Here is an 8,743-nt window from a genome sequence, read left to right on the forward strand (position 1 = left end):
CCAATGAAAGATAAAACATGGAACTGTAGCGTCCTTGCATTCTACATATAGGATTAAACCAGAGTAAGTGTATCAATAAATAACATGTTCGTCATTGAAGACCTTTATTAAACCTTAAAAAACGTCACACCTAATACAGGGGCAATAACCAAACATAACACAATAAGGGATGGTATAGAGTTATCTCTCTTAGAAAACACAACGAACTACAAACACTACATCCCTACTTTTTTGCAATAGAACTTTGTTCCAATAAGAAATTCCATACTATTTTGTACATTGGCACAAAATAATTACTTGCATTGACAAAGAAATAATGAAATATTTAAAATTTAACATGAGGATTTCTAATTACATTTTACCCATACAAGAAAGCCATTTTACAGGTTTTTTTCCCAGGAAGTTATTATTACATAGAAAATTCCTCAAACCTTGACGGTAGTTTCTTATTTTGTACAGGTCTGCGCTGAACACCAACAGTTTCACTGCATGTATCATCGGAAATACTGACAGGTTCAATACTACATTGACTTTCTGAGTTATAACTAACATTTGTACTTGGGTGTGCCTCACAGTTTTCATTAACTCTCTCGTCAGTTTCACTCAATTTTGGTTCATCTTTATGTTCTCTCTCCTTGAATTTCTTCAAATGTGTAACATTTTTTTTTGTACTGTACACCTTCATCTGATTCAATAACTGCACTATTGCCATTCATCTCAACAACTTTAAATGGTGATGTATTGAATGGTGTGGATAGTTTGTGTTTGCAATCTTGTTTTACAAGAACTGAAGCACTGGTATGAATATCGGATTCAACTGCTTTACGACGTTTGTCGGTTTGTCCATTTTCTTCTGTTCCGCATTGCGATCGCGTACTTCAAGATCATCAACGTTGTAGTAAAAAAGTTCAGGTAACTTTGTGCTAAGCTTGTGACCAAACAATAACTGAGATGGGCTTACACCAGTTGTAGTATGCGGCCTATTGCGATTCATCAAAAGCAATTTATAAAGTTCCGCTTTCCAAGCGCGACCTTCAGCGTGAGCAATTCTAAGGCGTTTCATTATTGATCTATTTTGGCGCTTAACTTCACCATTCGCCTGCGGCAATAAAGGAGTCGTTCTGTGGTGAACAATACCGTTGTGCAACATGAAGTCATTAAAATACTGACTTACAAACTGAGGACAATTTTCTGTATTGACTGATAACGGCAACCCATCAGTTATAAAGAAATTTGAAATCAATGCTGTCATATTCTCAGACGAAATATTTTTCCTGATTGCGACTTCAAACTACCTACCTTAGTAATCAACTAGTACGAATATGTACTCCTTGCTCGGCAATGGACCTAAGAGATCCGCAGCGAGATTTTGCCAAGGCGCAGAAGGGAACTCAGTGCGTTTCATCGGTTCGGGTTTACTAGGCTGACTTACTGACACCCCCCGTAACAACTTCTGCAAAACTTTTCAACACATTTGTCAATCCCTGGCCACCAAACTATACTTCTTAACCGAGATTTCATTACAACGATGCCGGAATGTCCTGTATGCGCAAGTTGAAGAACTTGATCGCGCATTTGTGCTGGGAATACGTTTCGCGTACCTCGTAATACTAACTTTCCAATCGAACACAATTCGTTGCGTATTGGCAAATATTGCTTGAACTCGATGCGATGCCACTGCTGATAAACAAGACATTGTCTAACCGAACAAAGTTCTGGGTCATTCTCTGACACTATCTCTCTATATCGCGGGTTGTCATAGCAATCGGTATTGCTTCTTCTACTACAAACCTAACATAATCGTTTACAATATCCTGCGACTTCTGCGGAATGTCATCCTTAACAAGACGTGAAAGCGTGTCTGCTATGTTCTTCAGACCCAGAATATACCGAACTTTAAATTTGTACGGCTGCACCCAACGTTCTATTCTAGCGCAGATCTTTGACTTCGCAGAATAAATACATTCAAGCGTCTTTTGATCAGTGATTTTAACACTGATCTCAACACAGTAGAGATAAACATGAAATCTTTCACATGCCCACACCAGTGCTTACGCCTCTTTCTCCGTCTGAGAGTAACTACGTCGTTCCGTATCGCTCAAACTACGGCTCGCATATCAAATAACATGAAATTTATCATCTTGCTCTTAAACAAGTACTGCCCCTTATCCAACGGAACTAGCATCGGCTATCACTGTAGTCGGCGCAGATTTGTCATAGAAGCCTTACTTATCGGCATCCGCAAGACGACGCTTCAGTTCAACAAATGATTCTTATTCCGATTTCCCCCATCTAAAACTTGCATCCTTACACGTCAACTCGCGTTATGGGGCAGCAATTGTTGCTTGATACAGAATAAATTTACAACTGTAATTCATAAGTCCCAGAAAGCTACGAACTTCTACTTAAGTTTTTCGCTCTCACGCGTCGACGACAGTCTTTTATTAACATCTGCCGGACCTATGCCACGACCAGACAACACATGACCCATAAAAACAACCTGTGAAATGTTAAATTGACATTTGTCCCTATTAAGAGTAAAACTTTTCTCATACAACACTTTGACAACCTTTTCAAGACAGCTATCATTTCTATCACCGTTCTACTTGACTATTGGCATGTACAATGATATCATCCATAATGTACAATTAGACAAGGATGGCACTTACCTGTAGGATAATTGGGATTATCCGAGTCCTTGTCGTACATTTAGAGCTAAATATGCAGTATGCAGCGCATGCGCAGAAAATGACCAATAATTCATAGAAACAATAAAAGTTTTATCGCCACTACCCATCATAGTTATGAAGTGTGAACAAATGAGAGCAAATGAGAGAGAGTGTGCCGATAAAAACTTCCAAAAACCAGGAATGGGAAAGGAGGGATTTAGCTAAAATTGTCTTTCCAAAAGAAACGTCTGATGACCCAGTCACTTTTTTGTAGAATTTGTAAATAGTTGAAGCATTTGACCACTCAGGAACATTAATGATATCTTTCAATGAAATTCCTACTTCTAAGGCTGCCAAAGTGGATGCACTTCCTGTAGAATGGGCTCCATATCCGGTGATTTCGGACCTTATCAACACAGATTTAATCCATTTGGCAATAGTACATGAAGTAACTGGCTTATAAGGTTTGAAAATTGAGATAAATAGCATCGAGTTACATGTACTCCGTAATTCTTTAGTTCTATTAATGTAACACTGCAAAACTGACTTTTCACACAATTTCGCACACTTTGTGTAAGATGGTAGAATTATTCTTTTGGCTGGCTTGTCTGGTCAGGAGGTTTTAGTCAATTTGTTAATTATAAAGATTGCCTTGGTCGGAAATATCTTCAACTGATTAAGATCCAAAAGTGAATTAGATTGTCCCCTATATGCAGACACTAAAGCTATTAAAATAGCTAATTTATGCTTTAAATCCTTAATGATAGTTTGTCATTACACGTTAATAAATTAAGAAATTTCAGAACTACTGAAACATTCCACACACAAGCATATTTTGATACCACTAGTTTGAAATTTCAGAACTACTGAAACATTCCACACACAAGCATATTTTGGTACCACTGGTTTAAATTTTATACACCTTTCATAAACTGTACAACAGTTGGGTGCCTTTCAATTGGAAACCCATCAATCGGTGGAATAGTAGATAAAGTTGAGCGATAACTGTTTATTGCCCTATATGACTTATATTTCTGAATTTCACAAAACAAAAAATCCTTAACCTCAATTATAGATGGTTAAAATGGATCCACACTCTTGCTGCTACACCAGCCCAACCAGAGTCTATAAACAGATTGATATTGTTAAATAGTTCTGGTTCTCCATGCCTTACTAAGTATTTCCGCTGTTTTCTTTGATAAACCTTTTATAATGAAATGTTTCCGCACACTGTCCACGCTACTAGCTAGAGGGTCTTCTCCATCGTGTTCTTCTGTTCTAGGTCGTAAGGCAATGCCATTAAATTGTTCATTGTTGGAAGGAGAAATGGGTTTTTGCAAGACAAACGATCAACTTGTGGATACTATGGTTGTGTTTTCCAAATCGGACCTATCAGTATTAGAAGAGGATTGTCACTTAACACTTTCTGAAACACCGCTGATATTTGTTGAATGGAGGAAATGCAAAGACTTTTAGGTTCTTCCATGGAATTGAGAAGGCATCTGTTGTCTAAGCCATACAATCTGGTTGCCATGACACATAACGTTGAATCTTGAAGTTTAGGCGAATTGCAAATAGTTCCACCTCTGGCTGAAAAAGTCGTTGAAATGTCTTGCAAGTTATCTGTTGGTTTAACTGCCATTCCATTTGATCCATAAAATGTCAACTGAGAAAGTCAGCATTCGTGTTCTCCATTCCTGGAATGTGAACTGCTGTCAGATGAATCTTCCTCACTATTGCCCATTCCCATATTTCCTTTGCAAGAGTGTTCATTGTTGTTGAATGAGTTCATCCCATGTGATTAAGGTAAGCCCCTGATGTCTTGTTGTCTACTTGAATATGGATATTCTGACCATAAATTTGATTGGTCAAAGTCATTAGTACAAACTGAGCTGCTTTTAGTGTTAGGAAAGTGAGTCTCCTCCGGTTACCACCTGCCTGACACTCGGTGTTGGTTCATCTCTCCCCTAGCCTTTTTGAAAGCATCTTTCGTTATAATTATGGTCGGATCTTGAAAATGTACCGACTTCCCATTATGAATTTCTAAATTCTGAATCCACAATTTTTAATCCATTATTGATTCTGTAGATAATGTCCTCTTCCATTGGAACGATTTAACTTGAAGCATGTCTTTTGTTTTGTCTCTTTCCAAACAACGATAATTAAGGGGACCTTGGTAAACAGCAGGAAATGCTGCAATAAGGAGCCCTTTGCCATGTGCTACATGGGTTGTACTTGAAGAAGTAAATTTTGAATTTCTTCGAGAATTTGTTGAACATTCTCTTGAAGTAAAGAAACTGTTATCTATTCTGTATCTATCACGTAGCACAAGAACGGGAAAGATTGAGTCAGTTGATGGGAGTATTTCTATTCGTTGATTTGAAAACCTGCTTGTTGACATATGTTCACATATGTTCACTACCGGTGAACCTGTTTTCTCCACTGCCTGTGCACTCTTTGCCATTCACAGAGAATCGTCGATGTAAATGATTCCTGATGAGACTTCAGGGCTGACATAACTGGCTTCGTGCATTTTTCCTTTGACCGTTGGTTTTGTAATTGCCTTTGATAAATCGATAGGAATCCCTTTGACGGGGACGAAAGGAATAAAAGGGGCCAGAGGATTTGTTGTTCTTCAAAAGCTTGGTAGTAGCCCTAGGAGCTTTTGAAATGTCCTTACAAGCTTTAGAAAGCTCTAAACCAAACAAGTAGAGGTATGTCCAATGCACGATGTTTTATCAATATTGTCGACATCGCAATGTTGGCCAATACCGAGTACACATTGTGTTAATATCATATTAGTATAATTATTAAATTTGCATCTGCAGCGTACCATATATATCCTGTGTACATTTTCGATATCGCAATGTTGACCAACATCGAGTCGACATTGTGTTCACATCGTGTTCCTTCTTTCTTATTTACATTGTCGACATCGCAATGTTGATCGACATCGTGTAGACATTGTGTCTACATCGTACCTCTTATATCCTGTTTACATCGTCGACATTGTCGATATCGCATTGTTGACCAACATCGAGTCGACATCGTGTCTACATCGTGTGCCTTCTTTCCTGTTTACATTTTCGACATCGCAATGTTGATCGACATTGAGTCAACATCGTGTCTACATCGTATCTCTTTTATCATGTTTACATCGTCGACATCGCAATGTTGACCAACATTGTGTATTCATCGTGTGCCTTCTTTCCTGTTTACATCGTCGACATCGCAATGTTGATCGACATCGAGTCAAGATCGTGTCTACATCGTACCTTTTTTATCCTGTTTACATCGTCGACATTGTCAATATCGCATTGTTGACAAACATCGAGTCGACAGTGTGTCTACATCGTGTGCCTTCTTTCTTGTTTACATTGTCGACATTGCAATGTTGATCGACATCGAGTCAACATAGTGTCTAGATCGTACCTCTTATATCAGGTTTACATCGTCGACATTGTCTATATCGCAATGTTGACCAACATCGAGTCGACATCGCAATGTTGATCGACATCAAGTTAACATCGTGTCTACACTGTACCTTTTTTATCCTGTTTACATCGTCGATATCGTGTCTACATCGTGTGCCGTCTTTCCTGTTTACATCGTCGACATCACAATGTTGATCGACATCGAGTCAACATCGTGTCTACATCGTACCTCTTATATCATGTTTACATCGTCGACATTGTCAATATCGCAATGATGACCAACATGGTGATATTCTATATGTCTTACATTGTATAGTTCTACTCGCGATGTAGACAATGTAAATTCGATATTGGTTCAACATCGTCGACATTGAGATGTCGACAATGTCGACGATGTTAACAGCAAAGAAATATCGGCAATGTTGACGATGTAAACACGATATCGCTTCAACATCGTCAACGTTGCGATGTCGACAATGTCGACGATGTAAACGGCAAAGAAATATTGGCAATGTTAACGATGTAAATTCGATATCGGTTCAACATTGTCGACGTTGTGATGTCGACAATGTCGACGATGTTAACAGCAAAGAAATCTCGGCAATGTTGGCAATGTAAAATCGATATCGTATCAATATAGTATACATCGCGATGTTGACTATATCGACACAGAAATGTATTGGACATGAATGAACAAGTAATCGGTAACTTATACAGATTTTTTACACAAGTCTTTATGATCTTCTTAAAAGAAATGTTTCAAGTGCTCTCTCCGAAATAGTGACATCAAAAATGAAGCATGTGATAAAAAAAAAGTTGCATCTTCAGATAGAGTAAGCAATTTATTGATGATTTTATCTTTACGGTTTGGTTTTTTTCAACTCATTTGTCTGCTAGCATACTTGTAGCATAGATGCCACTACAAAGGGTACATTGGTTCCTTTGAAGTCCATGGTCCAAGTCTTTATTAAACCTAGACATCCTATAAATCGAACTGCTGACTGTCGGCACCAACAAAAATGGAACCTTACTTGGTCAATTATATTTTTGTCTCATGTCTTTAACAAAATCAGACTCAGCTGTTGAATTACGCGCTTTATTCATCATGTCTGCCATTGACTTATTTACGCTATATGCAGTCTTACTTTTGGAGAAGGTTGAACCAAGTCGTGTTTCTTCGTCTTCTATTTCTACGTCCGAGTCATCGTCCTAGTTTTCCGATTCTGCAAAATCTAATTTGATGCTTATTGTGGGCCGACAGTCATCATCAGTTTCTTCCTCTTTGTTTTTATGCATCTGTGCCGTTAACTGTCTAATCGAGCTTACGAAGGCATCGATTCCCAAAGACTGTTGTAAACAGGCGACAGTATTTTGATCGAGGATGGGCGCCGATATGATTGAAGTTGCCTCATTCGAACTTCCGGTAACACCCAAGCCCGACTGTGTGTAGGAATCCGCAATACTGCTAAGAGTAGTTGCCGTACTTGCGACTTTGCGCTTTTCTGCAACTTGGGTATAGTCCACTAATGCATTTTCCATAGGCGGTAATGTTAACGTTATGGTTCATAGCTCCGGCCCTAATATTCGTTCAGCAACGAGGAACCTCTTGAATGAAAGCTCATCAAATTGTCTCTTCCCTGTTAAAATTTCGTGGTGTGAAGTCAGATTCGTTTTCCGGCAAAATGCGTCTGTGTTGAAAAACTCTGAAAATGAAAGTAAAAGTAGGGAATTTCTCAGTTTTGGAAAGGGTGTACATCAAACAATTTCAATTCTTTTCTTCAAATGATAATTCAATTTTGACACTTGTTTTTGAAATTGCAAATCCTCTTTTCTGACATGTGTCAAGCATTCTGATTTAAAATGTCCCAATAAATGTATATACACTCTGCAAGTATAGGGACTATTTTGCTGAAAGGCACTACTTTGTTGTCCTACCGATTCTAAAAATAGTTAGAGGGATATACCCACTTGTGTGACTGGTTGCAAAAATGGCTTTGATTGAGCAGACTGGAAAAGCCAACGTTTTGGTGAACCTTGCGCCAAAACAGAACCACTATGAGTAGGCAAAGGGTGTAATGGCTGGCGTATCAAATTACCACTGGTGGGTCTACAAGCGACTTAGAAGTCGAATTTATTTCTGTCAGCATCAACAGTGATAGAGTGTGGCAATGCCACAGAAAAGGTGGGATCAGAACCACAAATGATTGGCATTGAAGCCTCTGTGGGCACCATAGCTCTGGCCAATGGCGTCAGTGTGTTAAGCATCTCCGAAGATGATGTCGATTATTTCGCAGTATGTTCGCTAAGAGAGCCCGGGCGCTGCTGGATGAGGATAAATTCCTGTTTCTAATACATTTCAGGGACACAACTAATACCAAACAGAACCCGTTGGTATCTATAAAAACCCTTGTGTGTTACAAAGGTAGTACATGTAATATCACGAGATTCAGGTTTCAATTCAATTTGGCGATATGCCCAAGTAACATCAAGTTTGCTAAAAATAGTACTAGAGTTCATTTCATGCAAACGTTCATCAACGGTTAGAATAGGATGACGAACTTTTTGGTGGCGGTATTGGCTTGGCGCATGTCTACGCACAATCTAATGTCATCACCTGAATGTTTCGGAACGCACACAAAG

This window comes from Magallana gigas, chromosome 2 (genome assembly GCF_963853765.1).
Source record: "Magallana gigas chromosome 2, xbMagGiga1.1, whole genome shotgun sequence".
NCBI classification, from domain to species: Eukaryota; Metazoa; Mollusca; class Bivalvia; order Ostreida; family Ostreidae; genus Magallana; species Magallana gigas.